Raw genomic sequence first — 10,265 nt, 5'->3', positions numbered from 1 at the left:
GTTAGTCTAATTAACGTGACCACTAACGTGGAATGGGAGCTAGCTTGCAACGTTAATGAGAAAAGTGATCACCAATATCGCCTTCGAAAGCCATTATAGCCCACGTTAGTTGCCACGTTAATTACATTAACGTGGAAGCTAACGTGGAGGAGAAGGGAAGCTCCAACGTTAGTAGTAAAAGTGAATACCACTAACGTTGGAAATAGGGCACACTTGGCCACGTTAAGAGTCACGTTAATTACATTAACGTGAACTCTAATGTGAAAGGAACAAGGAATTGCCAACGTTAGTGACACTCACCTTTGTCACTAACGTTGGATTAAGCCACTATTGCCCACGTTAGTTTCCACGTTAATTACATTAACGTGGAAGCTAATGTGGAGGAAGAATTGATGGACCAACGTTAGTGACACTCACCTTTGTCACTAACTTTGGAGATGGCAATCACCACCACGTTAGTGGTCACATTAATCTAATTAACGTGAACTCTAATGTGGGAAGGAAGGGCGTTTGGAGAGTTAGTGACAAAGGTAAGTGTCACTAACGCTCTCGAAGCTTAGGCATGCCCACGTTAAGGGTCACGTTAGTTATACTAACGTGAACTCTAATGTGGGAAAAAAGGGCAATAAGCAACGTTATTGGAAAAGGTGAATGCCAATAACGTTTGCAAAGGACCAAGAGGCAACGTTAGTGCCACTAACGTTGAAGTTAACGTAGATCATTTTTGGCTTGGAACGTTAGCGAAAAAGGTGATCGTCACTAACGTTCTGAAACCCACATTTTCACTTAACATTAACACCACTAACGTCCTAACTAACGTCCATGCCTAACTCACACTTTTTCTGCAAGCAAAGCTGAGCCCATTGAAGATTGTAACTGCTTCAACTAAAGATCCAAAGGCCCATATCCAAGACTTGGAAGAGCCAACTAGAAGATCCAAAGAGTAGTATATATAGGAGTAGTTTTGAACTAGTAGAGAGCTTTTGGCATTTGGAAGAACTACACTCTGTATATTTTACTTTCTCTGCAACTTCTAGTTTTAATTTTCAAAATGTACTTTTCATTTACGCTTTCCATTCCCAGAGCTATGAACAACTAAACTCCTTTCATTGGGTTGGGGAGCTCTGTTGTAATTTGATGGATCAATAATAGTTTTCATTATTTTTCTTCTTTCTTTTCTCTTGATTTTACTAGAAAGCTTTCAATCTTCATCCATTTGGGTAGTTGTCTTGGAAAAGAAGCTATTCATACTTGGATCTCTTCGAAACATTGGAAGAGGAATGAAGAGATCATGCTAGAAATGCTTTCTCATGTTGGACCAAATTGGGGTTTGGATGGATATAGTGACATATAATCCTACCAACACTTTGATTTGGGAATACATGTGGTATAATCAGTGACCATACTTCATCTCTTCTCATGAGCAATTAGACCAAAGAATTGGCTATTGATCAAGATTTGAGAGATTGAATTACCAAGGAATTGGAATCCAATCACTTAAGATTGCCAAGGAGATTAATGAATGCATTGATTGAGGAAGAGATGAGAATGAACTTGATCCGGAAAATACAACATCTCCTGAGCCCAATGAATCCCCTATTTCTGATCTTACCCATTCTCTTTACTTTCTGCCATTTACTTTTCTGTTCATTTCCCCAAATCCCCATTTAAGATTCTGCAATTTACTTTCCGCCATTTACATTTTTCTCTTTATTTCCAGCCTTTACAGTTGCTGTTATTTACTTTCCCGCCATTTATGTTTCTGCAAATATCAACTCAATTTCTGCGTAGCTCAACTAGAACATTCCTCTGATTAAAGTTGCTTGACCAATCAATCCCTGTGGGATTCGACCTCACTCTATTGTGAGTTTTTACTTGACGACAATTCGGTATACTTGCCGAAGGAAATTTTGTTGAGAGACAACTTTCCGTGCATCAGTAGCCATGACAACGGCGATCCACCAACATACAGCTTGCCATGGAAGGGAGCACGCATGAGTGGATGAAGAAAATAGGAAAGCAGAGGTTCAGAAGCAACAAAGCATCTCCAAACGCTTATCTGAAATTCCCACCAATGAATTACATTTTAATTTACGTTTTATTTATCTTTCAATTATCAAAACTCATAACCAATTGAATCCGCCTGACTAAGATTTATAGGATGACCATAGCTTGCTTCAAGCCGACAATCTCCGTGGGATTGACCCTTACTCGCGTAAGGTTTTATTACTTGGATGACCCAGTGTAGTTGCTGGTTAGTTGTACCGGAGTTGTGAAAAGTGTGATTACAATTCCGTGCACCATCGTCTCTCAAAGGAATTACAGGGAAGTGTTCTTGTTATTGGTTATGGATAGTATATTTTGTGGTTTTGAATAAGGAACATGAAAGATAAATTGCAAGAAAGTAAATGAAACTCAAATCTAAAAAGGTCTTGGCAAGGAATGATGGTTAAGGATCTTTATCCTTGTTACTAACCATAATATGATAATTGTAAGGATCAATCTCATTAAGTCATCCTCTAACAAGTGAAGAAAAGTCAAATGAGCTACACCAATCCTAATCCATAAGTCCTAGCTACCTCACTAATTAACTTAGTAGAAACTAGAGTCAATGGACACCAATTATCAAGACTTTGACATTAGCAACTCAATTTCCCCTAAGTTACCATCCCAAGCCAAGAACACAAAAATCTACTTGATGACAAGTCATCTTATGCTAGTTTTACAAGCATTTTTCAATTGTTTCATTAGGTTTTATGCACTTTCTTGCACAATAAGTAAGTGATTGGAGTGGATTTCCATGATTATTTTGAATCAATCAAACATCATTTATTTTACACAAAATCATAAGGTTCATGCTAGAATTAATTGATTTTATGAATGATGCAAAGATCTTGTAATTTTGGTGAGACTTTGATTGGTTGTTTGGTTGCTTGAAGGTGAAGAAATGAAGAAATGAAGAATGGAAGAAACAGTAAAGCGTGGCGTTTAGAAAAGGAACGCCACGCTCAAAGAGCAATGGCTAGCGTTCACTTTGGAATTGAGCGTGGTGCTCACTTTTCCAACATTTTCGTGGAAATCAAGCTTGGAAGCAAAGGTCTAATGCCATCCGTACACTAAGTAGCGCTCAATAAGTGAACTCAGCATTCACTAAGGCAGCGCTCATGAAAGGGAGGCAAGCACCAAGGAAGGCTCAGGAAAAGGGTAGCGCTCAAAATTAGAGCGTAGTGCTCAATTAGTCACCTTTTTCGTGGGTTTTGAGATGCGAGGCAAGGCTTGTGCTGTCCGTGCACTAAGCAGCGCTCAAATAGTGAACTTAGCGCTCAAAAAGGGAGCGCTAGGCAAGGGAATAAGAACACCAAATGGTGCTGCGCACCAAAGAAGCCAAGGGAGAGCGCTCAAGAAGTGAACTTAGCGTTCACTAAGGGAACGCTAGTAGGAGCACATTGCGCACTAAATTGGCGCAAATCCAAATCAACAAAAGCCCACTTCCAATGCTTAATGTGGAAAATAGAAAGTGTATAAATAGGAGCAATTTTGATTTAAGAAGGACCTTTACTTCACATTTTGTTTTACTTTTCTTTTTGGCTCTCTTTTAAATTTTCCTTTTCTTTAAAATTTGGGAATTGGGATTAGATCTAAGTTTTCTTTCTTTTTGTTCTTTCTTCTGCAACTTCTATTTTTTGTTTTGGATTTTGAATTCAGATTGTAGAACTCCATTGAAATTCTTCATCAGAGAATCATCTTTTGCTTTTCCTATTTTATAGTTCTAAGAATTGGAAATTGGATCTCAATCTTCTTCTCTGCTTTCATTTTACTTCTTCTGCAATTTCTTCCTTTCTATTTTGACGAGAGAGTAATTGAGATCTAGATTCTCTTTTTGTTCTTATTACTCTTCTTCAATTGTCAATTTCTCTTTTAGGATATCATAATTGAGCTAAGCTTTCTTGCTATTTTGAGTCTTCTGCAATTTTCCATTTCTATTTTGCTACTGAGATCCTAATCTGAATCTCTTCATCTCATAGTTCTCTGATTTACTTCAATTTACATTTTCCAGCTAAATTTTGAATCCCAGTACCCAAATCCCTTTATTCTTGATGCAATTTAAATTTCGTGTCAATTTAGATTCAGCAATTTAAATTTCTTGCACTTTAAGCTTCAGTTATTTACATTTCTTGCAATTTAAGTTTCAGCTCTATTACTTTCTTGCATTTTAAGTTTCATGCAATCTACTTCTTCTGTACTTTGCGATTTTGTCAATTTACCTTCTCCCTTTTAATTTCCGTGCAATTTTACTTCTGTTAATCAAGTTTCACTCAAATTATCAACTATTCGCTTAACTAAATTCATCACCAAACTAAAGTTGTTCAATCCATCAATTCCTGTTGGATCGACCTCACTCTTGTGAGTTATTACTACTTGATGTGACTCGGTACACTTACCGGTGAGTTTGTGTGGAATCGTTTTTCCCTCATCAAGTTTTTGGCGCTGTTGTCGGGGATTGATATAGATTGACAATGATTATGTAGGGTGATAATCTAGATTAAGCATTTTTTTATTTTTGTCAAGCACACTAACTGTTTGAGATTTTGTTTCAACTAACCTTAACCACACTCTACCAGTAGAGTGTTTTCTTTTAGTTTTTTGGTTTTGTTTGTGTTGTATGCCAGGAGGGAGAAGAGGTGCATCCACCTCTTTTGATTCTGAGTCAGAGAGGACACTACTGTGATTGAGAACAGAAGCAAGAGGAAAGGGAGTTATAGGAGAAGCAGAATCAGAAGAAGAGGATCAAGAGATGGAGAGTAACATCCCGGATCCACCTGAGGATTTGGCTAACAACAATGGCCAGCCTCAGAGAAGAGTTTTAGCCTCCTACACTATCCCCAACCCAAGGAATTGTGGGAGCAGCATCTTAACCCCCAATGTCCATGCCAATAACTTCGAACTCAAGCCTCAATTGATTACCCTGGTTCAAAACAATTGTCAGTATGGAGGAAGTGCTGCTGAAGATCCAAACCAACACCTCTCTGTGCTTTTAAGAATCTGTGACACTGTCAAAACCAATGGAGTCAATCCTGACATCCACAAACTCTTGTTATTCCCATTTTTACTGAGAGACAAAGCCTCACACTGGTTAGAAACCTTCCCCAAAGAGAGCATCACCAGTTGGGATGATTTGGTTAGCAAATTTCTAGCCAAATTCTAATCACCCCAAAGAGTTATTAAGCTAAAAACTGATGTACAAACTTTCAGACAGCAAGAAGGAGAATCATTGTATGAAGCCTTGGAGAGGTATAAGGCTCTGATCAGAAGGTGTCCGGAAGGAATGTTCAGTGAATGGATGGAGATGCAGAATTTCTATGAAGGCTTGTCCTTACCCTCTAGGAAAGCTTTAGATTATTCATCAGGAGGATCTTTGCAAATGATGAAAACTGCTCAAGAGGCACATGATCTTATAGACATGGTGGCCAACAATGAGTATTTCTACTCCTCTGAAAGGCAAGCAGCTCCAAAGAAAGATGTGTCTGAACTTGAAGGAGTTGATACCATATTAGCTCAGAACAAACTCATGCACCAGCAGCTCCAACAGTAAATTGAATCAATGACAAAGAGGATGGATGGACTACAACTTGTAGCAGTGAGCACAACTAACCAACCACCAGTGGTGTGGGGACAGCAGGAGGAAAGCTATGAAGAGCAGCAGCAAGAACAAGTGCAATACATGCACAATCAAGGTTCTGGAACAAATGATTTCCATGGAGACCCATTACAACTCATCTTGGAGAAACCACCCCAATCTGAAATGGGGAGAGAACCAAAACCAATAGCCTTGGCAGAGAAACTCAAACCAGAACAATTCCAGAAACACAAACCATCAAAACCATCAAAACACTAACCAAAACCAATACAGAAAACCAAAAAACAATCAACCCCAACCCAACTACTACCCAACAACCCATCCACTAATCAAAATAACTATCATCCACCCTCAACATCCCATAATCAACCACAACCACCCCAAGAATCTCAAAGGATCTCTAACTTAGAGATAATGATGGAAAAGATGATCAAGCATCAAGAATTGGCCAACAAGAACCATGAAGCTTCACTGAGGAACTTGGAAAGGCAAATTGGACAATTTTCCAAGCAAACATCAGCTGAGAGACCAACCAATGCACTGCCAAGTGACACCATTCCCAATCCCAAAGAAGAATGTAAAGCAATCCAATAAAGGAGTGGAAAAACCTTGGAGAGTGGCAAAGAAGCTAACAAGAATCCTGTGGAGAATGACATTGGCAGCAAGAAGGAAGTAGGAAAAAAAGACAAGCAAGACCAAGAGAAGCTTAATGAGAAAGAGGAACAGCCACAAGCTTCAAAGAAGGGAAAGCAAATCATGGAGGAGCAATCACAAGAACAGAGGGAGATAATGAAGACTTGCACCCCTCCTCTGCCAGATCCTCAAAGATTTCACAAGGAGATCAAAGATCAACAATTCCCAAAGTTCCTAGAGGTTTTCAAGAAGCTGAAAATTAATATTTCTCTTGCTGAAGCATTGGAGTAGATGCCTCTGTATGCAAAATTCCTAAAGGAACTTATCAATAGGAAGAGGAGCTGGAATGAAAAAGAGACGGTGATCTTGTCACAAGAATGCAGTGCAGTGATTCAAGAAGGCATCTCACCAAAACTCAAAGACCCTGGAAGCTTCTTCTTGCCTTGTACCATTGGTAACATAATCATTGACAACGCACTGTATAATTTAGGATCCAGTATCAACCTGATGCCTTTGTCTATGATGAGAAGGCTATCTATAGAAGAAGTGAAGCCGATACAGATGTCATTGGAGCTAGTGGATAGATCTCTGGTAATTCCCAAAGGGGTGATTGAAAATCTCTTGGTCAAAGTAGGGAAATTCATATTTCCAGCAGATTTTGTAATCATTGACTTAGGTGAAGAGGGGAATGACTCTATTATATTGGGAAGACCTTTTCTGGCCACAGCAAGGGCCATCGTTGATGTGGAACAAGGAGAAATGACTTTGAGGGTAAATGATGAGAAGATCATTCTAAATGTCTTCCAGGAAATACAGCACATTGTTGAAGAGAAAAGCTGCTTGAGGGTTGATAAACCACTATTTTACGGTTTATATTGTGTTTAATTATGTGGTTTTATCATGATCCTGACCCACTTATTCATTAAAATAGCATGCATTTATATTTCCTTCCTGAAATTATTACATGAGTGAAAACTGCTTCCTAGAGACGATTAATTATACATTTTACATCTCCTTTATCCCATTCGATGCCGTGATCTGTGTGTTAAGCGTTTCAGGATTTATAGGGCAAGAATGAGTTGGAGATTGGAAAGGAAGCTAGCAAAAATGGAAGGAACACAAGAAATTAAGGAGATGACCAGCGAGAAGCGACGCGGCCGCATGGACGACACGACCGCGTGGAGAAGATCAAATCGCAATGACGCGGCTGCATGGATGACGCGACCGCGTGAAATGGAAAAGCACGAGCGACGCGGAGGCGTGGACGACGCGCTCGCGTGGTGAAGCGAAACGTGAATGACACGTCCGCATGAGCGACGCGATCGCGTGGCATGCGCGATCTGCATAATTTGCAGAATCGCTGGGGGCGATTTTGGACCATATTTTGACCCAAGTTTCGGCCAAGAACAGCAGACTAGAGCCAGAGAACATGCAGAAACCAAAAACAACATTCATTCTACACAGTTTTAGTTTTTAGATCTAGTTTTACTCCTCCTCTAGGTTTTCTCTCTACACATTCATAGTTCTTAGGATTTTAGTTTTTCTTACTTTTTTTGGCATTGGAACACTGAGAAGAGTTATTACCTCATCAAGACTTCGTCATTCTAGTTCGTTTTCTTTACTTGGTTTATTCTTCCATGTTCTTTGCTTTGTTAATTTTACCATTGGAGTATTCTTAGGATTATTTAATACAAGGATCACTTTTATTTTTAATTGACTATTTTAATTTTTATTCACAATGTCTTTCTTTAATTCCTTTTCATATGCTATGAATTTTACCTTTACAATGAGTGAGTAGTTCCCTAACTTGATGGAGAATTGATTGAAAGGAACCCTTGAGTTGGAAAGCTTGAAAAAAAAATTGTAATTGGATTTATGGTCGGATTGCCTCCTAGTCACTAACACCAATCCCTTTTAATTAAGTGGATTGCAACTTGTGAACGGACGTAGCATTCCAACTTGTTTGACTTTCCTTCACCTAGTGAAGGATAACTAAACAGGATAACCTTTGATTGTCAATTAATCCTGAGAGCATTCCAACAATAATAGCGATTCCAACTAATCAATTCCCAGTCAAGGCTTTTATTTACATTATTCAAATTCATCAATTTAATTTCCTGTTTGCCCAATTCAAATCTTTTTGAAAAATTCTGATTAATAGAATAGCACACTTTTCTGCAACTCGTTGGGAGACGACCTGGGATTCATACTTCCAGTATTTTAAATTCAATTTTCTGTGACACCTTTCTAAATTGATAGGCAAATTTCTGGCAAATTAAGAACTATACTTGCAACGTATATATTTTAACAATTTTTAATTCGCCAATTTCTGCCCGCATCAATTTTTGGCGCCGTTGCCGGGGAATTGCAATAGAGTGCTAAAGTTATTAATTAGAATTTATTTATTTTCATTTTATTTTATTTTGCTACTATGAGTTGCCTGTTTCTTTCGTCAAATGACGCGTTCACTTCCTGATCCGTGCTTGCTAATATTTGATCCTGAAATTGAAAGGACTATTTCATGAATAAGGCGAGCTCGGCATCAGTTAGTCCGCTCTGAAGGCGGATCTGAAAGTGAACTTGAGGAAGAAACCAGCTCCTTTTCTACTGATTCGGTTGATTCACGTGCAGAAGACATGGCAGAACCTAGGAGAGTTACCATCCAGGAGGAAGGAGCCCCTAATTTTACAATGCAACCATTTCAAGCGCATCACCCAGCGGTGGCTACAGATTTCGAAATAAAGACCGCACTGCTCAATTTGATGCCCAAGTTTCATGGCTTACCTGCTCAAGAGCCTATCAAGCACCTGAGAGATTTCCAGGCAGCCTGTTCTACTGTCAAGCGAGATGGTACAGATGAAACTTCAATTCTGCTGAAAGCTTTCCCATTTTCTCTTGAGGGAAAAGCAAGAGAGTGGTACTACACTCAACCCCTAGCAAATGTATCCAACTGGGATACACTCAGAAAAGAGTTTTTGGAGAAATTCTTTCCATATGAAGTTACTGATAAACTGAGGAAAGACATTTCCACGATTGTTCAAGATGACAACGAGACTCCCTTTGAATACAGGGAGCGCTTCAATAGTCTTCTGGAAGTATGCCCCCACTACATGATCGACAAGATAGTGTTGCTCAGCTACATCACACAGGGTATGAGACCCCAAGATAAGACCACATTGAAAAGTGCTAGCAATGGGTCTATGAAAAAGTACAAGACCACTGATGAGGCATGGCAATTGATCAGCGACTTAGCTGAATCTACTAGGAACCACAGACAGAAGCAAGGCCGTTCAAAAGCCGTTGCAGAAGTATCCTCTAGCAGAGAGACTGCTGCTCTAACCCAGAGTATCTGTGAAATTACCAACTTGCTGAAGCAGAAGCAATTGAATCAAAAACAAGTTCAGCAAGCTCAACCTCCTTCACCACAGCAAAACCAACAGTTAGTCCCACAGAGAGTTTGCAGAATTTGTGCTGATTATAGCTATTATACTAATGAATACCTGCAACTCTAGCAGGAAGACAATATGGTGGCATCCACTTATAACTTCTATGACCGCCCCAACCAAGGGTACAATCAAGGTGGAAATAATAACCATGGATGGCAAGACAATTCTAACCAGAATTGGAGGGATAACAATAATAGAGGAGGCAGAGATAATCAGGGAAATCAGAGTTGGAATAATAACAACAACAGGCAGCAGAACCAACCTTACAGAGTATCTCACTTGAGGCAGTCCCAAGGACCACAGAATACCCAACAGCAGACCTCTCAATTTACTCACCCTTCTTCATCTCCTAATGAAGAGTTACTAAAATTTTTTGAGCAAAGTCAACAGACCATGTAAAACAACATTAATGCCAGTCTGAATGGTCTGACCACTACTTTGCAAGCTCTTGTCTCACAGATTGGATCAATGCAAAATTCCAATAACCAATCTTCAAGTTCCACTAGAATTCCCTCTCAACCATTACCCAATCCAAAGGGGGGCATTAA

Source organism: Arachis ipaensis, chromosome B08, assembly GCF_000816755.2.
Source record: "Arachis ipaensis cultivar K30076 chromosome B08, Araip1.1, whole genome shotgun sequence".
Classification (NCBI taxonomy): Eukaryota; Viridiplantae; Streptophyta; class Magnoliopsida; order Fabales; family Fabaceae; genus Arachis; species Arachis ipaensis.
This window is presented reverse-complemented; position numbering follows the sequence as displayed.